The sequence below is a fragment of the Leptosomus discolor genome, chromosome 1 (assembly GCF_034619465.1).
Source record: "Leptosomus discolor isolate bLepDis1 chromosome 1, bLepDis1.hap2, whole genome shotgun sequence".
NCBI classification, from domain to species: domain Eukaryota; kingdom Metazoa; phylum Chordata; class Aves; order Leptosomiformes; family Leptosomidae; genus Leptosomus; species Leptosomus discolor.
This window is the reverse complement of record NC_141391.1, coordinates 3,098,438-3,123,415: the sequence shown is the minus strand read 5'-3', so window position 1 is coordinate 3,123,415 and position 24,978 is coordinate 3,098,438. Positions and strand designations below refer to the sequence as shown.

Genomic DNA, 24,978 nt, shown 5'->3' with positions numbered 1-24,978 from the left:
ACACCACTGAACAGAGGCAGGCCCCACGTGCTCTGTTTGCTCTCTGGAGAGGAGAAGTAGGTAGTGTGGAGTTTGGCCATGGGATTAAGTGTTCAGTAAAAGAAACAACCAAACATTGCTTCTGCACAAAAATCCAGGCTGTAGGAAGGTCCTCACTGCATGTTCAAGCAAGAAGGAAACACCTGGGGTGAGTCCTTAGACTGGAAAACCTCCTCAGCAGCAGTTCTTGGAGTTAATGGTCAAGCTCAGATGCGGCCACTACGTGACCTAGAGAATTAGGCAGCTGCCTGCTGTCTCCCACAGCTTGCTAGAACATCCTTTACATTCTGGTGACTTCAGATTTGAGCTTTGCGTCCTTTCAGATGGACTCAGACAGACCTTGACTCCTCGTTGCAGGAAATTCTGTATAGATCTAAAACTGCCTTACACCACAGGTATGAAAAGGGAGGCATCAATTTACACTGGCAGAAGATTTATCTCAAGTTTGCTAATCTGAAGCAAGTTTGTAGAAGGCAAGAAAGTCAACATACTGAAATAACAGTGATTAAAAGCAGTTTTATAAATTATGCATGCTTTTCTCACTTAAGACAAATTGTGGAAGCACTGTTCAGATGCTTAACATGCAACTAAAAAGGATCTAAAATAGTCAATATATCTCTCATTGCAGTCATTTGTTATTGCTAATGTATTTTATCGTGTATTCAAAATCAATAATGCACTGCTCGTGTGTGACAGAGCTACTGTTTTTTTCTGCTCTGTGGTCATTGTAGTAAAAAATTTGCTTGAGAAAGGAAATTGGATGTTATAAATTCGGAATTCATCACTTCTGAAATCAGATGTAGACATTAGGAAGCCCTAGCTGGCCTTTTGCATAATGTAGGCTAGTGATTTTCACCCAGGTATGTCATTCAGGTCACCCAGGTGTGATTCCAGGAACCATTGGGCTAACCTTTAAGATGCTGATGGGTGGCACATTCATACCCTCCTTAGGTAGCTTGCACTGACGGGAGTTACCCTCTCCTGTTGAGCTCTTCGAAGCATGCGCTGAACTTTGAGCACAGCCCATTGACCTCAGAGGGTGTTTGAGCACTGGGAGGTGAAGCGCTGATAAAGCTTGCTGGCATATGAAAAAGGCCACACACACACACACCACAAAGTCCCCAAATGACAACCGTTGCTTCTCCCATCCTGAGTTTCACCTAAGGTTAAATCAGAAAGGGATTTCATTCAATGCTGATTTGCTCATTCAAGCTCTTTGGCTTTCCTGACCCACTCTCCAACAGATACCCACCAAGCCTTCGTGCCTTTCTGGAGCAGTCCTTCTCAACTTTCTGCCATCCCCAAAAGCTCAACATCTCTTGGCAGCATCTCACTTTCCTCTTCCAAGAGAGACTTGAGCCCAAATCTTCCCCTGGATGCTTTTTAGCAGGTTTCACCCCAGATGGAAGTTGGAATCATGTAACTCCTTCAAGGTCAGATTGGGCACTGCTCTTTTACACCAAGTCGGGGATGATCAGAGCCCATCCTGTGGATTCATGCTGCACCCTGGCTGGTCCCAGACTGTGCTATTCACGATGCAGATCACTTCAGACAGATGGTAGCAGCAGCAGCAACTGGCTCTTTTACTTCCAAATGTTGAAAAGAAAGATAGCCCAGCGTTTCACTGTTAAACCTGCTTGGAATCAGGTCAGATTGACACTTGTGGTCAGAGCACACTGATGAAACCTGCTGAAACTCAGCTGTAGCGATCTCTCCATCTCTCTCCCATAGGCTACCCCATCTGCAGATCCCATAAAACAAAATGGAGCCCCTCAATGGAGCCACTCAAGCCCTAGGATGAGGCAGCCCATATGGTTTAGTCCTCCTTTAGGTGTGATTCAAAACCCACAGAAGCCATCCAGGGACTTTCCACTGAATCAGGCCCTCTGATTCACTATAAGCAATTCACTGCCTGGGAGGACTGAGTAAATCAGTCCAAGGAAGCTGTATTCAATTACTGGTTCTGCCACTTGCCTTCTCAGTAGGTTTCTGGCCTCTGTTTCTCCTCTTAACTCTTTTTGGAGCTCCTGTGGGACTAGAGCAACATCAGCCTCCAGTGCGATACTGAGATGCTGCTGCACCAGAGACACGTTTTAAAGCAAAATACATGTAATTCAACCATGGGAAGCTCCCAGTTCTCCTTGGTTGCTCACAGTAAAAGAGCCTTACCACTTAATTCAGGAAGAGGGAGGGTGGTCACCCTGGTTTATAGCAAAGGACCATAAATCCCAATAGACATGCAAACAGAATGAATACATTTGATGCCAGCCTTGAGTACTCTCTCAGCCTCTGACCATTTTCTGCATAGGGCCTTTCTTGTCTGAAGTATGTCTAGTTAATAATCTCCACGGGATCTCTCTTCCAAGGACTCCTTCTCTCAAGCCTATAGTCGTGTTTTGTGTCCAACACATCATCTGACGAGGAGTTCCACGGGTTAACTGCTCCCTTCAGGGACTTCTGCTGGTCTCCTACTGCTCTTGGGGCCACTCACAGCTGGTGAAACTCACTGGTGAAGTTGCTGTGTCAGCCCATCCGGTGTCATAGACTTCGCAATAGTTACCCCAAGTAAGCATCTCAGCCAAGCAAGCATGCTGCGTGAAGTTCGAACTTGGCATATCTTAATATGCAACACTTGGGTCTTCAAGCACTTTTATAAGCTGGTGTCTCACTCCCCTTTCCCTGTAAAATGTCAGCCAAGCCCGTGGCTGCAGCCTGGCTCTGGTTTGAGGTGATGTAGATCATAGCCTGGAAGCTGAAAAGCACCTCAGAATAAAAGGCTCTCAGATTGTCTGCCAGTGCCTCGTGCAATGAAATACAGTTCAGCTCATAAAATGTCAAAGGTATGTCAGTGCGAAGAGAAGAAAAAAAAAAAGGAGAAAAGTTGGAAAAGAGGTTTTGATAGCAGCCAGGAAAATGTAACTGCTTCTACTTAATCTTTCTTTGCTCCTTCTGAGCTTGAAGCTTTCTTTCAGTGGAGGAAAATAATGGGAAGAAGGGTTAAAATGGAGCAGGAGCAAGTAAGTGTCTGTTGGCTTTGTATCAAGGAATCATACGCATTAAGTGCTGAAGTCCCTGCAACTCTTTAACACCCTTCCCCACGTGCTATCTCCGAAATTCCTTCACCTCTCCTCTTGCAGCAACCAGGACAGCAGCTGTCTGCTGTGCTCAGCTGTCTCACAGGTATGATCACGTTTGCTCTGGGCTATGTGACTGCAGTAGGTGGCAGGCATTTTGGGTTTCATGGCACTTCTCCTCTCAGGTCTGGGCACATTTCGAGGGACCCCAAACTTTGACTCGAGGGCTACAGGGCAGGAGAGGTAAAGGTAAGGGAAAGATGGGTTCCCCAAATGAGCAGTTGCAGGATCACTGAGGAGCTGGAGCAGAAATGACCGCAGCGTGTCCTTTTGCCTTGTTCCTCAGAGCACCAGGCAGAGACTGGACACACTGAGTTGTCTTTGACCCCTGAAATGGTCTCCCATGGCTTTTCCCAGACCAATGCATCTCAGAGCTGCCTTCCTTTTACCCTGCCTTCCACATCATGCTAGATGCCCAGCCTTTAGGGACATCCCATCGAGGATGGCATCCCCTGATCACTCCACCACTGCCCACCACCCAGCTCAGCCTGCAAGGGGCCAGCAAGGAAGTTTTTCTTCCCTTCCTGCCACCTGAATGCAAGGCATGGCTACTCCGCGTGGGACCAGCAAGGCTTCTCCCAGCACTACATCCCCATCAGTTGCTCGTTCTCTGAGGGCCTCTGTCTGGCTCTGCTCCACTAACGTTCTCTGTGTCATACAGAAACAATCAGCCGGCACCAGTGTGTATGTCTATCGAGACCAGCAAGCAGTGGGTCAAGAGTGCACCCCAGGAGAACGGGGTGTAAATAACTAACTCCATCTGCTTCGGGTCAGAACAGCTCCAACTCATCAGAGGGAACCAAAGATCCTCCACAGGAGACGAAGGGGCTTTCTGCATCCATCCAGGGAGCTGGCACTGGAAGAAGCCAAACAGCCTCTCAGTGTTTATGCTGTCAGGCTCCGAGGTATTCATCTTCATCCCGAAACACATTCCTCACAGAACACTTCTGTGCTTCAAACTGTATCATCAGGAGAGCTAAGGAAATAAAAATTGGAAGGATGAGGGGGAGCCATCCTGCCTCACATACAGCAGCAACCACTCCCATGCCTGGGATGTTTCCCAAGAGGCAGCAGGACACTGCACGGTGATGGTTTGTTTTCATTCTGCCATGGGCATCTGAAATGAAGGATTATATCCCTGTCCACTGCCAGCTCACTGACGTGTGGGGAAGGTGCAGGGAAGCAAAGGAAATTTTCCTCCCTGGGTCCCCTCCAGTAGGCTCAAAACCTTGGAGCAATAAATGGTTGGCAGAGAAAGGGATGGTGGGCATTGCTGGTGTTTAGGACATGTAGGCACCAGATAGAGATCTAAGATTGTCACCTCCTCTCCCTTCCAAATATTAGGCACAAGGAAAGTCAGAGCTCTAACAGCCTTTTGGGAGTGGGGATCTACCCCCTCACCCTTCCCTCAGTTGATGGATCAAAATTCAGACCTCCAAGTGGACTTCAGCTTTGAAACCCAGGCTTGGTTTTGTCTCCACAAATATTTTCAAGAGGGAGTTGGTGTTTTGGATGCCTCCAGCCTTTGAGGTTTGTCCAAGGAGGGATTCCAGTAGTGCCCCAGGACAATGCTGGGCTCAATCCACCCATCATGTCCCTATGGTTTTTCTCAAGTTGAGTCCCTTCTAAAATTAAGGTACCACAAAATAGAAGAAAATTCTGCAAATTTGGCCACAGACACTGAATTTATTCTCATGCAGTGCTCCTTTTGTTCCATGAATAGTATTTCTTTCAGCCTTCAGGCTAGCCAGACTCTTCTCAGCATTTTCACCTCTTATTTTTTAAATACAAGTTTGTTGCTTTCATCATAGTCTCTGAGAACACTTTTTCCCTTGCAACAGTGATGTTTACAGCTCCTTCTACCCAGAATCACCACATCATTTTAACTGCTGGCAGAGTGGCAAAGGAAGCAAAATTTTGGTTGTGCATAGAGAAAAACACCAGTATGAAAAAATACCAGTGAATTCCCACAGAGACTGCTGTCCATCCTGGGTCCTCTCCTCTTTCACATTTTGGATAGAACCCTTGGGAGCTGATGGAACAGCCGTTGGGCCTACAGGACCAGAGGGGAACCACAAGTATCTCCCAGCTGTGATAATACACAGCACTCCTTTCCCAGAAAGATATTCCACTGGCAGGGAGAAGGAAAAGCACTTACAAGCCTTGATGGCAACTTAAGCCCCTTGTTGGTCCTTCTCTCACAGACAACTGAAGCTTGTGATCACTTACTCTTTATTGTTAGGTGGTTGCCTCCTTGGTCACCCGGCATTTTTCTGCACTGTGCCAAAATCCTTGAAACATCTGGTTGTTTGAGCTGGATCGGCTGCTCTGGGTGATAGAGAAAGTGCACAGGATGAACCCAAGAATAACCTCCTGGGGCTAAATAAAGGGATTACTTCTTGCGCGTCCCTTGGTGTGTCATTGAGCAAAGTGGATTTAGTATCACAGAATCATAGAATCATTAGGCTGGAATAGATGTCTAAGATCATCAAGTCCAACCATTGATCTAACGCCACTGTGCCCACTAAACCATGTCCAGAAGTGCTACATCAACACATTTTTTGAACATCTCCAGGGATGGTGACTCCACCACTTCCCTGGGCAGCCTGTTCCAATATTTGACTACTAAGTGACTTAGTAGAAGTGATGGGAGCTGTGATCTTCAACAGAGGTCAAAGAAACACATCCTTTTGTGTGTGATGCCAAGAAACCTTCTCTTCCCTCACTAATTTAGTAGTAGCACATGGTCCAAACTTCTGGGGCAGCTTTGAGACCTGGTCTTGAGTTGCCCCACATGGCAGATAGAGGTAGTGAAATGCCTGGAAGAGATGTCCAATCTGCTCCGCTAAGGAGAACAGAGTAAAGCAGAAGATGAAATTTCTTTGCCTTCTGGTTCCTGTGGCTCTTGGTTGCCCTTGCTTCCTTTGCTCATAAGCTCTCTGAAATTTGGAGGGCAACAAAACTGAGAATTTCCCAAATACACCATCACCTGCAAAAGAGTGTTTGTGAAGACACCAGATATCAGGAATTTTTTAGAAAAAATAAGGAGGCAATGAAGGTTAGCCTGGATGGAGAGATGGAGCTTTAGGGAGTTTGTGTTTCCGTCTTGTGCCTTCAAGAGAGTGTGAGCCAGAGGGAAATGATGACACTGCTTTCTGCCCACCTACCTGGGGTACTGGTTGCTACCAGCTCCTGCAGAGGGGGATGAAGAAGAAACGATATATGTTGTAGACTTTACTGGATTTACAACTCTGGCAGCAATCGTGTTTCTTGGGGCTGCTTATTCAATCCACAGCCCAAGTGCTGGCTGATTCAGACAGGAAAAAGTCCATGAAACTCAGACCTCCTACAGTCCTTGCCTCTGACGGTGTGACAGTGCTGCAGCAGGAGGACACATTTAATGGAAGGACTCAGAAAGATGCCCCAGGAGGTGTAACACTACCTCTTCTTCAGAGCTACAGGTTTCAATGTCTTTGGTCACACGTAAGGGACCCCATTAATGTCCAAGTGACCGGCTCCGAGCCTGGGGCTGCAGGGTGGGGAAGCCAGGCTGCGGCACTGAGCTGAGGTACAGCCTTAGGAGGTAGGCAAAGTGGAGGGCAGACAGTCCAAGTGTGTAAAGCTCACGCTTGACATGTGAGACCAGGGAGAGAGCAGGAAAATAATAGCAGGTGGTGAACCCTCCAAGTCCACTTATACACCAAGAGGTGTTTTCACAGGGCTGGAGGGGTCCAAGACAAAGCACATGCCATATGTGAGCTTCAGCAAGGTTGCCTCTAGCTAGCTTGGGTAGCAGTGCCAGAAAAATCCCATGGTCAGAGGTTTAGCCCAGGCTGTTGTCAGTAATGTTACCCCAAACTTCCTCATGGCTTTTAGGTTCGGGGAGGGGTGCTTCACTCCTTCACTTTCTTGGTTTCACACTTTTCCCACTCAGACAAAGTCAGCAGGACCTGGCAGTGATGTGCCTACAAGGCTATAAGTGTAGCTCCCAAGTATTTATGCTGCAGATCTCAGAGACTGACCGCTTTGCAGCATGCACCACAATTTGTCTTGCACAAAGCTGAGAAGGGCTGGGAATTCTGTGTCCCTCGGGACCCAGGACTTACATTTTGGCCTTAATGGAGCAATAACTGGGCAACACCCTGAGAAGTCCCAGATATATTATTGCCTGCTGAGTTTCTGCTCTTAGAAGTGCAAGCAAACCGTAAGTCAAATTTTCATCTTGTTTGCTCTCAAGCCCAAAAAAACAAGCAGGACAGTACATCCCATGGAGGCAGCAGCTCCTGAAATGCGTAAATCTCCACCTCTTTTCAAACACTGTTTTCAGTGGGATATTGTTTTTACTTCATGACTTTGCCACTTTTTTTTGTCCACTCCCTGTTGCCAGCTATAATATATATATATATATTTGTTCTTTTTTATCCTGCTGTTGATCTCCTGAGACCATGCAGCCTTTAAAGACTCTTTGGTGGGGGATAAAGGGTTGTGAATTCAAGGGACAAGAGTACACCTGGTCTGCAAACAGCTGGAATAGTGGCAATCGCTGTCTCTCCTTTCTCCTCCCCTGGCCAGCTTCCCTCTATGCCTCTCTGCCAAAAGCACACTGGGGATGAGATGTGTTAGCCATGGGTGCCCTGACTGCTCCTGTGCACTCAGCCAGGCTGCGTGCAACCACCAGGATCCAAGCAGGTGGTCTTAACGCAGAGGCAGACTGGGGGTGCCTACCTCGTTTAACATGACTCACTCTGGCAAGGGGCTTCTCGAACATCAGGGAGGTCCACAAGAGCCTGTTGGCTTTGGCCTGTGTTGAAAGAGCTACAGCCCATCACTCTTCTCCTGGTGCCCAGTTGAGAAATGGGGATTATGCTTTTCTCACGCTCTGTTTTAAGGGAAATGGCAGAACGTGGTTTACCTCCCTAGAAATTTTTGAAACCAAGACAATCCCTCTGTCTCCACCATAGTTCCCTGCAAACACCACCTCCAGATGATCTGAAGCCGATTTCCCTTTTTCCCCGATGCTCGGGACCCGCCGTTCTCTGTGCGAGGTGTAGAAGAGAAGTGGCATAAACTTTTCTGCCTCTCCTGCATCCTCTCTATATGGAGTTGTGAGCACAGCTGGAAATAATGCAGGCGAGTGGGTGACCTCACGAGAAGTTTCCATGGAAGCCGTGGCATTAAAGCCCTCCAGCCTTTGATGGCGATATCATCCCTGAGCCCTCACGACTTTGCTGGGAGCGTAATGAAATCGGAATGGAGTGGCAGCCCATACGTGGAGAAGGAATTCGAGACATTAAGCCAAGGGTGGATTAAGGATAAATGGGTCCCAGATCCACCCAAATATTGCCCCACCAGAAAGAAAACTTCCCGGCCTCCCAGGACTTTCTCCTTCCCCTGAAGAGAAGTGGAATTGCCAAAACTGTACTGCAAGGAGCTTAATACATGAATGACAGGGTGAAATTATGGTCTTGCCCAGAGGGTTGCTTTAGATCGTCTGATGGTCAGATCTGCCAGGTCTGCTCCGCCTCCATGTCCCCTACTGTCTAAAGGGATAGTCTGCTGAGCACCCTTTGCGTGGATGGTCCCCAGAGGAGGTAAGGGTATGGCTGCCCATGTCTGAGGGGAAGAAAAGATGTTAAATTAGTAGGTCATGCCCCAAAGGAAAACGTTGTTGGCTTTTTTTTCTTTCTCTTCCTCTTTCAGTTGGGTCCTACACAGCCCGTGATTACTCTGCAGGTAAAACGTACCGCTTGATGCTTTTGCAAAGCATTTTCTCTTCCCCACCAGTGATTTCCAGCTGTTGTTACAAGATACAGGCTCCATCCCTGGAAGCGCTGTGCCTGCAAGGTTGTAGCTCTGGAGGCATTTGAGCAGTGGAGCACGCGAATGACCCACACCTGCAGAAGAAGGATGGGATAAAAGACAAGCCACTTGTCACCTGTGATCCAGACATCATGGACACCCGGGAAATTTTGGATCAGGCTTCTTTGCAGCTGTCAGCTGCTCCGTAATTGCCTAAACCTGCAGTTTTGCTCTGAAAAGCCTGGCATGCTGGGGAAATTCTGAGCTGTGGCTGAGCACCCTGGGCCAGGCTTGAGTCGCGCCACAAATTCTGGTCCTGCTTGGTGGCTTAGCCATTTGGTTGCAGACAGGTCATCAGTAAACTTTCTGGTGCACTGCATTGTAACATAATCACCCTTCCTTTTTTTCTCTTTTTTGGGGGAATAGAAGTAAGAGATTTCAGAGCTTTTCTCTTTTGCAACCACAAAACTAATTTTCCATGTTAAAAAAAGACGAAAGAAAGACCCAACGGCTCTTTCTGGGGGAAGGAACGGAGTTGGTAATGACTTACAGAGCTGTGAACCAGCAGCATAGAACAATAGGTCCCAGGCAGAGGAGTTTAAAACAAATGAAGTCCAGTCTACAAGAGCCCAGGGGCTTGGAAATAAATGATAGAGCCAATCTGAGACAAAGATCTCACGACTAAAAATTACCATCTGATGCTGGCTGCATGAAGAGTTCCCAGGGAGAAAAAAACCTTGCCATCCTTGCAAAACTGGGAGCTCCGATGGTTGCGCCTCCCAGGATCCCATCCCTGGTCTGGAGTGGTGGCCTGGAATGAGGTTGTGTGCAGGGGGACTCGTGCTTCTCCCACGCCAGCTGCTACATTCTGCACAGCGTCAGACCCCATATCCATGGGGCTCTGCAAGTCACGGGGGTCCCTCGACCCCTGAGGATAGCTGAGCTACGTTAGCACCGAAAGGCATCATTGAATCTGGCCTCTTGCGTAGGTTTTGATATTCGGTCTCATTTCATGGCAGCATGTGGTTTTGTTTTCGACTGTTTATTATGGTGTCTTGCATGCTCTGTTATGAAAAGGAGCTGGGTCTACAGCTGATGGATGTGATCCCACAATGCAAGAGAAATGTTGCCTTTTTAGTTTTGTTTTTTTTTTTCTTTTTAAACAGAGATCTGATTACTTTTAAACTTTATTTTGGTGTTATGCAATCTTCCAATTGGCATCGTTAAAGACAGAGCCTTGACAGCTCTTAGCTGTGTTTTACACACAGCTTAAACACTTTAAAGCTTGAAACACTTTCCTGGGACAGCGAAGATGAGCTAGTTCCATGAGAAACCTCAAGAACACGTCAGCTCTAATGATATTAAAGGGGGGACACACCAACAGTAAAGAACAAGAATGTCTTGCTGTTCATTAGCACCTTCCACCTGGACACAGCCCCGTTACGAACAGATCCAACTCCCAAACTGAATTTGCAAAGTAGTCTTTTAAAAATTGGAAAACAAAGGGAGAGAAGTCAACATTGCTTAAATTTCTTCTTGCTTCTATAGCTGTGAGTGGCAAAGGTTGCATGGACTTGAGCAGCGCAGGATCAGACCTGCAGAGAGTGCAGGAGCCTGGAGCACGGGTCCTTTGCATTTCCTCCTTTCCCTGCCCTGGTCTATCTCAGTGGCTTTCAAACCACCAGGCTGTCTGTCCTCGGACCCAAAACTGTCCCTGCAATATATATATTTTGTATTTTTGTTTCTTACAGTATTTCTGTCCCAGCCCAGAAGCAGCATGAATAGCGGGGTATGTTCAGCCTCAGCGCTGGAAGGCATTGACGGGGGCTGGAGGGTCCTGCCTTCACTAGATGTGGCTTCACATCGCTCGCTGAGAGTATCCAGAAGAGCGACATTTCATCCACCAAAATAAAACTAAAATTAATGACCCCCACTCACATTAATTTTGGAAAGAAATTCATGTGCACCCAACCCCTCTGAGAATGCTCTGTTTTCCATCTAGCTCCTCATCCAGTCATTACTGACTAAACTACTTTATATGCCTTTGGATTCTGGCCCAGAAAATGTGTGGTTTCTTAAAATATATATGTATACACTACTTTAATGCCAGCCAATACCTTCTGAAATGTAGGTGGCCAGAAAGGCATTGGCTGGTCTTTTCCTATTACATATTTTAAAAATGAGTTGACATTCGTATATAAATTCTGCGTAAGCTTCGTGGAGTTTTAGTAGCAATATTGAAAGGGAATGTCAACAACTGCTTAGCTGCTAATACGGCCTGGAGATAATAACTAAGGTAGCCGGGAAAATCGTATTTCCAGGAAATTCTGTCAGTTATGCAAAAATGGAACAGCTTGGAAAGAAAAAATAATCTTTATTTCTTTTCTTGAAAGAAGTAGGTACTGTGAGGTCGAAAGGAAATTTGAAAATGGATGTATAGGGTCCTAATTCACTTTAATATTTCCTGTGCAAAGTCTTAAAGTTAAAGATTGATTTTTCCAATAAACATTACAAGCATAATGACCTGGAGGTATGATCACAGATCACGTACCAGATGGAGGGTGATGGAAAAAGAGCTACTGCTTTTAGAGTATGTTTTGTCGTCTTTTTTACTTGAGGGAATCTGCAGTAGTTTGAAAGAAAAGGATCGGACTCTGAACCACGTAGTAAGAAAGACTCCACTTACCAGTTTATGAATGAAGATGGAAGAATTTGGCCCAGAAACAAACTCTCTCAGGAAAGGAAAGCACTTATATAAAATTTAATTGAAATATCAAGGGGATTTCCAACACACAAATTGCATTTAGAGTTTGGTCCCAGCATCGTAAATAGAGTAATCATAAAGTTTGGGTCAAAATTTTTATCTACCCAACCAAAGGAGGTGTAGTTCTTACTGAGATTAAAACTTCTTTCAGAGTCCTGACTTCAGCATAATCCCCTGTTAAAACTGAGCAGGCACATTCAGGCGATGTCCAGGGTCCACGTGTCTGCCCCTTTGCAGAATGGAACACTTTGACCTTTTTTTTTGCACTATTTTTAATGGGGTGAACACTGTTGTCATACAAGAAAACACTATGGACTCTTAAAAAGTTGTATTTCAAATGAAATTAGGCGGTTTTCTTGAACTCGGTCTTTTGGTGGGTTAGATTTTTTTTTTTTCCTGGTGCATTTTTGTGTGTGTTTGCACGTTCAGACTTCATGGGGTGAAAGCTAACAATATCAAAGACTGTCTGTCCTTCCAGAGCAGAAAAGCAAGTTCTCACTCGCTACTAATTTCCACCCTAGACACACTGATGAATGCATTAAAGATCCTGCCTTCTCTCTTTAGGATCAAGGAATTTGGGATGGAGCAACAAAACCAAGGGCAGAAAATGGGCAGGCAGTGGGGGCAGAGCCATCACTCAACAAACCAGAGCCACTGTTTTTGTAAGTCAACACTCCCTTGGTCACTAAAGGGAACTAGGGATCAGTGAAATCCCTGGTTTCGCTCTCTCTTGACTAAGAGGTTTTGCAAATGCATCCCTACTTTTCCATATTTATTTCGTGCTAGCTTCAGCCATAACGTGTCTTCCCTGTAGGAATAAGTAATTATTCGTTCTCCTGGATGCATGCGGCAGGATGTGTTCTTGCATCTGCCGTCCTCTGAGCCCCCAAGCCCCCTTCCAGCTGTTGCCTGTGACTTTAACACCTTCTCTTTGGGGTTTGGAGAAGGACGTCTTCGTCCCCAGACTCATCCACCTTGGTGAGGAGACCCGATCATCCCTGGAAAAGGTTGGTGCATCCACGCATTAGAACTTACTGCTCCTTCACCATGTCACAGCCGTGCCAAGGACACTGAACCACCCCAGGGATGCTGCATGTGTTGTCATTCCGACTGTGTCCCCCTGGGCAAAAGGGACCCTTAACCAGGGACATGTCATGGTGCGTCTGACAGATGGTTCTCCCTAAAATGAGCCAGGTGCACGCAGCCAAGAGGGCTGCAAAAGCACCTGCTGTCCTGCCTGTGGTGTTCAGAGGGCTCCTAGGTCATGTCTCTACACCTCTTTTGCCTTTTGTTGGGACAAGTGCGCAAAATGACATCTTCCCCTCGTCTCATCCCACCCCCTCCAGCATGGAATAAAGATCAACGGCAGTTGTTGGACAACCCAAGAGTGTGAACCTCATCATGAGCGGGAAGGACGCAGAGGAAAAAGCGGTGAAAATGTATATTGTTCCCAGTGAGCTTAGAGAATATTTAAAATGCAACAATGGAACCCGACTCCTTCTGAAAACCTCCAAAGCACTTAAAAATGGGAATCCGGTCTCTCGCCCCCTCTCTGCCCCACATACTCTGAAGTGTATAACAATAGAAACTCTGTTCCTACGGGTTCCCCTACAAATGACCCCTGGAAAACGTCGACTGCTTCCTGTGGGCTCCTGCCATCATCCCTTCCCCAGTAATATCTGCATCTGCTTCCAGATCTGTAATCACATTTACTTAATTGAGCTGTGAAGTAGGATTTACGTGACTCCATTTAGATTTCGTCGCTTGCCAATAAGAAGATAGTTATGTCAAATTAGACTTGAGGAACATGAGATTTTGATCTAAGGGAGAACCTAATATCTATTAATATGTGTCTGGCTATAGGTGATAATTTAAGATGAGTTTACGGAACCCCTGTAATTACATTTTCTGTGAGTGCTTTGTTGTGGTTACCAGGTAACTGTGAAGTAATTACATGAATATTTATGCTTGGCAGGTTAGACACTGCTGATACACAGGATTAGCATCGGTTTTCCCCCCTTGTAATTCTTTGTGCTAATATCTGGGACTTGTATCAGGATAAAGGCGCCTCACCAGCAAAAAAAAACCCCACTAGTGCCATGCTTCTTATCTGAGGCATCAATAAGCTTTTCCCTGAAGCACAGCACTTGCATTTTGAAATACAAATAGGTCTTTCCTTCCTTCATGATACACCCAGGATAGTTTAAGACAGGTTGGAAATCTCTGATCTTGCCTTTCGTAGAGGTTGTGCAACACGCCGCGTAGGATCATTTCTGCCAAAGCTGTAAAAATTTGTCGGTGTGTGTGCATGTGTGTGTATGGACATACCAGTGGTTTAGCCAGCTCCTGTTGGGGAATATAAATACAAGAAGTGTACGGACACAGGAGCAAGTCACCAAGGCAAGGGTGTGAAGTTGCATAGTGTCATACTGCCCACATCCATGCACTTACCCTGTGGTAACCATGAGGTAATGGGAGGTGAAATCATGCCCCTTAATTAGGGAGAGCGGAGCTGGCTTACGTTCCTCATGGTACAGGCGGGTGTGCAGTGTGCTGTCCTGCAGACCGGCTTGCATCCTCGCCGAATCCATCGTGACTGTTCCGCAGGCCCCCAACCGACATCACTGTGGAGCCACATCCTTGGATAACTGCGTGAATTTGGGTGTAACATGGATCTTTGGGGTGTCGGGCTGGTTTGCTCCTCACCCTAGATGTGCTAATGGCACAGCAAGGACAGTTTGGAGAAGAGAGGTTCTGGGGGGTCCTTCTGTCTGGCTCCCACCCAACTGAATGAGCACCAAGTGGCAGCTGAGGTGTAGATCTGAAAGCAAGGACATGATGTCCCAGGGCCGTCATCTCCCTCCCATCTATTCTCATCAGGCAGTGAAACTCAAACCAGCCAACTTGCCCTAGTGCTTGGGGGTTTCCCCCCCACAGTCCCCCTTGTTTGGGAACACATAAGTCGGCGCTGCAGAAATTACCATCTGTGAAGCCACTCAGCTGTTGGCCTGCTCTATGCCTCCCATCACCACTAAGTATCTACTAACAGCCACAGCAGGCAGGTGAGAACAAGCAGAAAGGACCTGTAGTGATAGGACAAGGGGTAACGGTTTTAAACTAAAAGAGAGAGATTCAGACCAGGTATAAGGAAGAAATTTTTTACAGTGAGGGTGGTGAAACACTAGCACAGGCTGCCCAGAGACATGGTAGATGTTCCATCTCTGGAAACATTCAAGGTCGGGTTGGAAGGGGCTCTGAGCAACCTGATCCAGATGAAGATGTCCCTTCTCACTGCAGGGGGTTGGACCAGATGGACTTGAAAGGTCCCTCCCAACCCAACATGTTCTATGATTCTATGACTCTACAGAAGCACCCTACCTGCAAAACTCCAGTTCACAGTGAAGAACAGGCCTTTTCCCTTTGCCCCGGATGGCTCCATCTGTAAGGGTCAATGCAATGACACATATGGCTAAAGAGCCCCAAAATGGAGCGCCCCATCCAAAGCATCTACTGGGAAAGGGCTTGGTTGCAGAAGAGCCCTTGCTTTTGGCAGACAGGGGAGAGTTGAAGAGAGCAATGCTGGAAGGGAAGCATTGGATTGAGCGCTTGTGGTATAAATAGCTCGTCTACCAGCTAACCTGGTCTCCTCTCTGGTGTAAGTGTTGCCCAAGTACTACGTGAGCTCAGTGAGAATTACTGTTAATCATGAACCTGATTAATCATTACTATTAATCATGGACCTGATTTTCTTCTCAACATCCTTTCACTGTCTTAAGTCAGGAAGAACAACCCAACTCTGTTCCCAGGTCAGGAGAGAGTCAATGGAGATCAAAACAAGCCTGGACAGCAATTACCCTCACAGCAGAACCCATAGAGATATTACACAGGGCATCATGCACTTCCACGTTGTTATGACAACCCAGGTTTAATCACTCCAAGCTTAGGCAGGGATTTGGTGGCCAGTGATTTCAGAAATGGCTTTTGTTTTGCCAGTGCTCACGAACAGGCTGCGGTTCGCACATGAAAACAGTCTGCTTGCAAAACATAGGTCTGCAAACTGAGCGACGGGGCTGAACACTTGGGATCTGATTTATTTCTAAGGGCTCTGTGTGGAGCTTTCAGAGTGCGGAAACCTGCACCAAAGAAAGAGGAAATTATTTGAAGCGAGTCTGCTTTTAAGTAGAAAAGAAATAATTTGCTGAATGTTTTAGATACTGTTGATGTTCTCAAATTCAAGGCATGAAAAGAAACCATTTCTCGCAGTAAGGCTGTGAGCAGGAGCCATCTCTTTGATCTGTATCTGCACACAGTGGGGTGGGGTCCATGAATTACAAGGAAACGTAATGCGCTGTCAGCCTTAAATAAAAACACACTAATTAAATCGAGGCCCAGTGACCAAGGGACTGGTCTGCAAGCTTGGAAATCTCTATCCTGGGTAGCTCTGCAGCTTGGGGTAAGTCACTTAACCTCTATGTTTCCCGGACCCCCCCTCCCTGTAGCCTCCCTGTCTGCTGATGAAAAATTAAGTATGATTTACACAGAGCTGTATGAATGTGTTTTCCTTATCCTTCAGGACTTGGACTCTGACATTAATCAGACCTGCACCCCCTGACATAGCATATGGTTGGCCTCCACACGTCCTCAGTCAGCCAGGCTGTTGTCTGGGCTGGCTTCTCCTAGCATATCTGCTGGTCATCACAGAGTCAAAGGTTTGGAGACACAAACGTTGGAGGACGTGGGTCAAGCAGGGAGCATGGTCTCATGAGACCATGGGAAACACTTAATCTCTCATTCTTCAACTCCCACACTGTGATGGGCCAGCCAGAACTTCCACAAATAGCATCTTGACTTGGACAGGATCTTCATATAAGAAATATTTACACCACTGAGCATTAGCTTAACCCATCCTGGATATACCAGATTGACAGCACATGCATATCTGGCCATCTGATGGCCAGCAGTCCTCTGGAATCCACAGCTTTAGATGGGCTGCTGAATGTCTGGAAATCCAGCAGATCATTTATAAGAGTGGTAGATCATCATTAAAAAAACAGGAAGAGCAATATCTTGCTCATGAAATCAGCAAACTACTTCAGCAATCAACAGAATAAGAAATTATCCCCAAAGCAGTAAAATGATAGATTACCAGGGAGACAACAGTTATCAAGTAAAGATGACAAAGCAATAGTTCAGCTTAAAAGTAGTAGTTGGCCATGCAATTCATAAAGGGGGGTTGTCCAATGCTGTTTTTTTGCCATTGTAGTAGTAAGAGCTCGCTCGGTAAAAGGTGAGTATACACAAAACTCATCCAGTTTCCAGGCATTAGAAATGTCTTTTCATCTGTGGAAAGGTTTTGCTGTTGAATGGAGAACTGGAGTTTCACCATGGAAGAAGCTGCCCTCAAGCTGTGGAGGGCAAAGTGAGATTTCAATGCCAGCCCAAGGGTCATCTTTAAAATGGTCTCAGTCCATATTCATATCATAGGTTTTCAGGGGCAGATACTTTTCTCTTTCATTTCCAGCAGCACCCCGGAAGGCCGAGACACTAAACTAAAAAATGACTTTCAATCATATGAGGTCGAATCAGTTTGTAGGAGTCTTGGGGCCGACAAGGAGGACCTGATCAGACTCTTATTTAGCAGTCACAGCACAAGAACCCCAGGCCTAGATTCATCGCTTCTAAATGAGATGAGACTTCCTTGGTTAGGACTGTGGCTGCTCCAGGACCCTTCTGTGGTCACTGAAGAAATCTTCAGCAAGTGATTCAGACTTCACTGCAGCTGTCTGTCTTTTTCCGTGGGTTAGGGAGCAGCCCCAGCACAGCCACTATTCAAAATCAGGCACCTCATTTAGGTTGGGTGCTCGTCTGTGTCATTGCATGAGGAGTGCCAACCTCTAACATGCTCCCTAGCCTTGGAGAAACTGCGATGTCAGATGCTCATTAGAAATACATGGAACAGGAGTACCTCAGCAAAATTCGTTCCTTGGGAGTCTGGGATAACTAATTTCAATCTCCCATGTTACATCGTCTAGTGGGAGGTGTCCCTGCCATGGCAGGGGGTTGGAACTACATGATCTTTGAGGTCCCTTCCAACTTAAACCATTCTATCAGTCTATGAATTTTGGCCAATGCCTCCCGTGCCATCACTGGGCACCTCCGAGGAGAGCCCATCTCTCTCTCCTCTGCACCATCCCAGCAGGGAGCTGCAGAGCGCGATAAATCCCCCTTTGCCTTCTCTCCCGCTGCATTCTTCTAGGCCTCAGCCTCTCCTCTCATGCCCCATCTCCTCTCCAGCCCCAACCGGGATCTGTTTCTTCAGCTGTATCCCCTGCCAGCCCCAGCTGTCTGCAGGCTTGCATCACCCTCTTCAGAAGGATCTGATTCTGCATCCAGGCAGCGGGGGACCGTGGCAACATGGTTCTCCTTGGGCCACCCCAGCAGTGCTGATGCCTGCCGTGCCACCAGCTCGTGTGACATCCAGGTGCTCAGCATCCCCTGTGCCAAAGACACAACCGTCATTGCTATGCATTACCTGGACAAAGTGCCCTTTCGCCAGGCACGTTTGAGGTCCTCCTCCCTGGTCACCACCCCGTGGCAGAACTTTGTGGAATGACCCAGCAGCCATTTCTTCTGCAAAGGCTGCATCAACGCTTTCCACATTTCCACTGAAATCACAAGTGTGAAGACAACCCACTCTGTAATTTTGAACTCTGAGACATCAGCAGGAGCCAAGTCCAAGTTTCTTCTCCCCATCCAGTGGGGCAAAACCAGAGACACCCTGGGAGAACCAGTGCCCCCCCGTGCAAATGAGACCAAGGTCTGGCACGCCGTAAAAGGACCTGGTTTGCATTATCAAGTTTCCTTGCACATAGCCTGATTTATTAATTTTTGGAGCAATCTGTGCAGGACTATGTTCACTGAGCTAATTTTAAGTGGCTTTTTAAAGCAAACAAACACAGGATTTCGGCTATTCCTCCTCTGCTGTCTCTTCTCTAGCTGACAGCTTGCTCCAGCAGGAAAATAGGACCCCACAAGGACCGCGTTTCACCGCTGTGTATCAAAACAAACACACGCACACAGAAAAAGAGATCCCACCGCTAACCACAAGCAGCTTCATTTATTACACACAGTGCCGTCTTTTAAAGGAAACCGCCTGCCCTGCTGTGGCCAGCTCTTTCTTCCCCATAGGAGCATTTCATGAGCAAAACCGAGGACCTTCTGAGCAGCCGGGCTAAGCTCGGCTTGCTCCCCGTGCACAAGGCGACTTTGTTCTGCGTGCAAGCATGCTGGCTGCCAGCCCCCCGCGCTCGCCACAGAGCAGCAAGCACCCCATGGCACCCCTTGGGGCATTGCTACAGGCTGCAGAGCTCCCCTTTGCCATGGAAATCTGCTGAGAAGCCCCCAAGACGAACCACCATGAGGAGCTACCACTGTTGGCTTGGGCTGTTTGACCTCCAGGTCTTGCTAGAAACCACCAGTCAAAGCCCAGATGTCCCAAGCTGCTCCAAATTTGCATCAATAGCATCACTCTTCAATCCTAAAAGCCTGGGGGCATGTTGTGGGGGAGCAGTGCTGTTGGTGAAGCCATGTGTCTGCAACCGAGGGCTTTGCAGCCATCTCCTGCTGAGGACCGCGACACAGAGGGGCCCTCCGTGAGCCCAAGGATGGAGTTAGGTGCTTGGGCACCGAGCAGGCAGAGCATCCTCTGGAGCTCCATGAGCTGGTTAGTCGGTGCAGCACGGGATTCATGTTAGGAAATGAACCATTCACTGTTCCCCCTTGTTATGAGAAGGCTGGGGAAAAAAAAAAAAAAAAAAGAAAGCAAACCTCTGATTTTTGATTTATACCCTAAATACTAAATTATACAACCCTGTCAAGCCCAGTTGTAATGGGGCTGCTTCTAGCGCACAAGCGTAACACATGGGCAAGTCCTTGCAGGAGCAGGGTCTGACTTCATGGCACCAAGTAAGTGCCTAATTGATACCTGCCAGGATGGGGTTTTTTTATTGTAATAACACTAGAAATCCCTTTTATCTCGTCTGCTGCTGGCACTGTGTGAGCAGCAGCAGGTGCGGACGGGTGGCAGCTCCGTTTGGCCTTGTGACAATGTGGGATTGTTTCCTGCAGTGCGCCGGGAAACAATGGAAGTCATTTGGGGGAATCTGACATCTGCAAAATTTCATTTTCAGGGAAGTGATGCCTATTCCAGAACAGCTTCAGAAACAGAGCCTTGGCAGAAAAAAAAATACCATCTACGTTGTTTTCCATGCAAAACTGTGTTAAACTAGCTCTTGGGGAACCATCCTCCATCTTTTTCTTCCTGAAATTCAAAAAAAAACCCCAATTCTAGTCTTTTCCAGATTCCATGCAAACATGGCCAGCAGGGCGAGGGAGGGGATTCTGCCCCTCTGCTCCGCTCTGGTGAGACCCCCCTGCAGGGCTGCGTCCAGCTCGGGGTTCCCCAGCATAGGAAAGCTATGGACCTGTTGGAGCGGGGCCAGAGGAGGCCACGAAGATGCTCAGGGGGCTGGAGCAGCTCCCTGTGAGGACAGGCTGGGAGAGTTGGGGTCGTTCAGCCTGGAGAAGGCTCTGGGGAAACCTTCTAGTGGCCTTCCAGTGCTGGAAGGGGGCTACAGGAGAGGTGGGGAGGGACTTTTTAGCAGGGCCTGTTGTGATAGGACAAGGAGTAATGGTTTTAAACTAAAAGAAGGGAGATTCAGACTAGATAAAAGGAAGAAATTTTTCACGGTGAGGCTGGTGGAACACTGGCACAGGCTGCCCAGAGAGGTGGCAGAAGCCCCATCCCTGGAAACCCTCAAGGTCAGGTTGGACAGGGCTCTGAGCAGCCTGACCCAGCTGAAGATGTCCCTGCTCGCTGCAGGGGGCTTGGGCTAGATGAGCTTTAAAGGTCCCTTCCGGCCCAAATTATTCTGTGATTCTACGATTTTGCCTGCAAAAGACACAGGCTCGGAACCCCCTTTCCCCACAGACAGCGCCGTGGGGCTGCCCTGATGGACCTGTTCCGCGGTCCGTCAGCCAGGCGGCTCGTTGGTCTAGGGGTATGATTCTCGGTTTGGGTCCGAGAGGTCCCGGGTTCAAATCCCGGACGAGCCCTTTTTGCCCCTTCCTTCTTTTTTTCCCCTTAGCCCCCTCGCTTTCATTCCGTTTCTACGGGTGCATTTTCCTTTCCGAGAGGAGGGGATGTACGTAAGGTGGCAAAACGGGGGTCGAGGTGGAAAAAAAAAAAACAACTGCGATTCCCCTCCTCTTACTCTCTTTATGCGCGGAGACAAAAAACCAAGGGCTCGTCCGGGATTTGAACCCGGGACCTCTCGCACCCTAAGCGAGAATCATACCCCTAGACCAACGAGCCGCTGGTATAAGCGTTCTCCCACTCGTGTTCTATTCCGGGCGTGCTGACGTCACGTCACGCCGCGGCGCCCCGCCCCCGCCGCGAGCAGGATCCCGCAGGCCGCGGCAATCCCGGCGGCCGGCCGCAGCATCCCTCGCTGTCCCCCCCCCCCAACCCCGCACCCCCACCCCCCCCCCCGCACCCAGCCCGCAGCCACTCGCGGCTCTCGCACCTCCCCTGCGGCCGCTCTCCCCGCCCCCCCTGCACCCGCCTCTGCACCCAACTCCGCCCCCCCTGCACCCGGCAGCTTCCCGAATCCTTTGCCCCCCATCCCTGCACCCACTGCTTCTGCTTGCACCCGCTTCTGCAGGACCTCCCCCTCCTGCACCCGTTTCTGCAGGACCTCCCCCTCCTGCACCCGCTTCTGCAGGACCTTCTCCTCCTGCACCCGCTTCTGCAGGACCTTCTCCTCCTCAACCCACTTCTGCAGGACCTTCTCCTCCTGCACCCGCTTCTGCAGGACCTTCCCCTCCTGCACCCGCTTCTACAAGGCCCTTCCCCTCTTGCACCCGTTTCTGCAGGACCTTCCCCTCTTGCACCCGCTTCTGCAGGCCCTTTGTCCCCTTGCACTCACCCCTGCAACCACTTAAGCCCTTTGCACGCCCCCCAGCAGGGATGTTAGCACCTTGCACACCCACCTGAAACACTTGCTCCCCTGGCACCCATCTCTGCAACCACCTTTTCCCCTTGCACCCAGCCCTGCAGCCACTTTCTCCCCTTGTAGCCGGCAGCGCGTGGGCCATTGCAGCCTGGGGTTACTCCCTGGTTGCAGGCATGTCCTGGGCAAAAGGGCAAAATTCAGTGCACCATTCCCAGGGGCCTCCAGCCTCTGGGGCCATCCTGAGCAATTGCAATTTCCCACTTGTTTTTTTGGGGCATCTTTGCTTCAGGGAAAGCGTGCAAACCTGCACAGCACTAAGCACCTGTGCCAGACCCATAGCACAAGTTGTAGGGGTGCATGGGAAATGGGTGCTTGATATTGCCCTCTCCAGGGAGTTTTCACCCCACTGCAAACTATTTACAGCGTGCATATTACCCCTGGGTTTAAGAATTTCACCACTGATGGTTAGAGGAGTAGGATTGAAACCCCAGTAAAGGCAAAATTGAAATCCTTTAGACACTCACTGAAAATTCCAGCAGCCCTATAGGGTGTCAGCTGTAAGAAAAATTCATGCTGAGGCTTTTTTTTTCGGAGGAGAACGCACTGGTGTGCATGTTTACTGCAATATGACATAGAGTCACAGAATGGTTTGGGTTGGAAGGGACCTTAAAGACCATCTAGTCCAAACCCCCTGCCATGGGGAGGGACATTTTCCACCAGAGCAGGTTGCTCCCAGCCCCATCCAACCTGGCCTTGAGCACTGCCAGGGAGGGGGCAGCCATGGCTGCTCTGGGCAGCCTCTGCCAGTGCCTCACCATCCTCACAGCAGAGAATTTCTTCCTTATATCTAGTCTGAATCGCCTTTTTTTTTAGTTTAAAACCATTACTCCTTGTCCTATCACAACAGGCCCTGCTAAAAACTCCCTCCCCACCTTTCCTGCATCCCCCTTTCAGCACTGGAAGCCGCTCTAAGTTCTCCCTGGAGCCTTCTCTTCTCCAGGCTGAGCACCCCCAACTCTCTCAGCCTGTCCTCACAGGGAGCTGCTCCAGCCCCTCAGCATCTTCGTGGCCTCCTCTGGACTCGCTCCAGCAGGTCCGTGTCTGTCTTGTGCTGGTGCCCCCAGAGCTGGACGCAGCCCTGCAGGGGGGTCTCACCAGAGCGGAGCAGAGGGGCAGAATCCCCTCCCTCGCCCTGCTGCCCACGCTGCTCTGGAGGCAGCCCAGGATACAGTTGGTTTTCCGGGCTGGGAGCGCACGTTGCCGGCTCATATTCACTCTTTCATCCACCAGCACCCCCAAGCCCTTCTCCGTAGGGCTGCTCTCCATCCACTCGTCCCCAGCCTGTAGGGCTACCGGGGGTTGACCACGCGTGGCCGTGCTGTGCATGCTCCTAAGTGTGCAGATAAGAGAGGAAACCTTACAGCGATGCCTCCTCACTGCAGATAAATTAATTGCGTATGTGCTGCCTGAGTCAACAGTGTCGTGTAAATACTGGTGCCTCGTATGTGGTCTCGTAACTGGGGGGCTGCATATAGCCCTGACCCGCAGGGAATGGCTTGTTTGATGCGAGCAGCATCATATGGTTTGGGGAAGATGGGGGAGATTCAGCCACATGAAAAAGAACTTAAAAGCAACTTTGGAATTGAGGCTGGCGACTCTTTAAAAAAAAACATTAAAAAAAAACCCAAAAACAAACCCAAAACAAAACGGAACAGCAACTTCACACCAGAAAAATTGAACCTCTAGCTTAGAAGCGGTATTTTAAAACTTAAATACACTTCAAAGTCTTCTGGGCATGGGATCCCAGGGCGATGTCCAGCACTTGGTCCTTTTCTCAAGCACAGTCGAGCCTTTGTTTTGTGTTTGGAGAAAAAAAAAAATTGACAAACCATGCTGTTTGGAGAGTGCTGGGATTCGCTGCACTGCTGCTTTTCGAAGGGTACAAACTTGCCCGTGGCGTGTGTGTGTGCACGCGTGTGACAAAAGAGAAACACAACAAATTTTCACACTGATTTTAATATTTTTTTTAATAAACATTTTATAAATATAATGTTTTATAAATATAATGTCTTTATAAACATTTCTCCGGGGCTGTTATCTCTTGGGAGCGGAGGAATTCCCTCGAGTGTATCAGCCGCTAAGGGAAGAGGCGTTTTCACCATCAGCAGCAACCCCTTTGGGGAAGATGTGCCTCCTGTTTCTCGACATCAGCCCCTTCCCTCACCCCGCACCCATGTGTGCTTCCTAGCGAAAATCAACCGCTCCGGCATCCAGTCTCATTTTGGGGTGAATCCAGGGGATTGAGTTATTATTGCAATGATCGGCTTCACTCCCCGTTAAAAATCTCACTCTGTTTAATAACTACGACTGGGAAAACACTGTCATATCCCCCCGGCTGCTTGATTTGCTCTGTGCAAGCTCAGGTAGATACATACCTGGCAGCAAAGCAGAGTTATACCTTGCTTTACATAAACTAAAAGTTAATTTTCCCCCGGGATGGAGGCTTTTTCAGCCCTTTAAATCACACCCTCTCTGTTTTATCCCTCCTGCCTTTATCATTTCTTCAGCCAAGCGTTCGTCTCTCTGTCCCCTCCGCGCTGCCAGAGAGCCGGGGGGAAAAAATCACCTGGCGGCAGCCCCTGCAAAATGAAGTCATGGGCTCTATCTGGCCATGGGTCTCCCTTCCCCACCTTCCCCCCCCCCCAATAATATGTTTTGTGATGTGGATTTCTGTCGACAGAGCGAGACGCCCGGCTCTCTCCTCCTGATGAACACGTCCCGCGAGGACAATGATGAAGTTCCTGCGAAATTTTTACCGCTGACCTTTTCTCCACCGTGGAGCGGGAATGCGTCTCCCAGTGAAGGCTGGGGACAGCGGAGAGCGTGTTATAATGCTGGAAAATGTGACTCCGTCTTTGTGGAATGCCATTTTTGCCCCCCCTTTCCTTCCCTTTTCTCCTCCCCTCCCCTTTAGAAAAATGCAGCGCTGAAAACTTGAAAATTTAAGGCAAAAAATTGCCGTCTGCTCCCCTGCTCCCCTTCCCGGCTCTGTCTGAACAAGCAGCCAAGCTGTTAAATGCTTTTACCTGCTGTGTCCAAGTCAAAAGTTAAATAATGTGTGAATGAATGTGGAAGGAAAACAAGAGGCGGAGAGGGAGCGCGGGAGAGAGCCCCTCTTACAACAAGATAATTGTTACATTATGAGAAACAAATAACACGCTGCTCCTCT

The 24,978-nt window shown here is 48.5% G+C and overlaps 2 non-coding genes across 2 annotated transcripts; one reads left to right on the top strand and one right to left on the bottom strand.

Annotated features, from left to right (window-relative positions):
* Nucleotides 1-20,778: 20,778 nt before the first annotated feature.
* On the top strand, nucleotides 20,779-20,850 carry TRNAP-UGG (transfer RNA proline (anticodon UGG)). Its single transcript has one exon. It is a non-coding gene; the product is annotated as a tRNA-Pro (tRNA).
* A 187-nt stretch (nucleotides 20,851-21,037) lies between these two features.
* Nucleotides 21,038-21,109, bottom strand: TRNAP-AGG (transfer RNA proline (anticodon AGG)). The gene has a single exon. It is a non-coding gene; the product is annotated as a tRNA-Pro (tRNA).
* Between the last annotated feature and the right edge of the window lie 3,869 nt (nucleotides 21,110-24,978).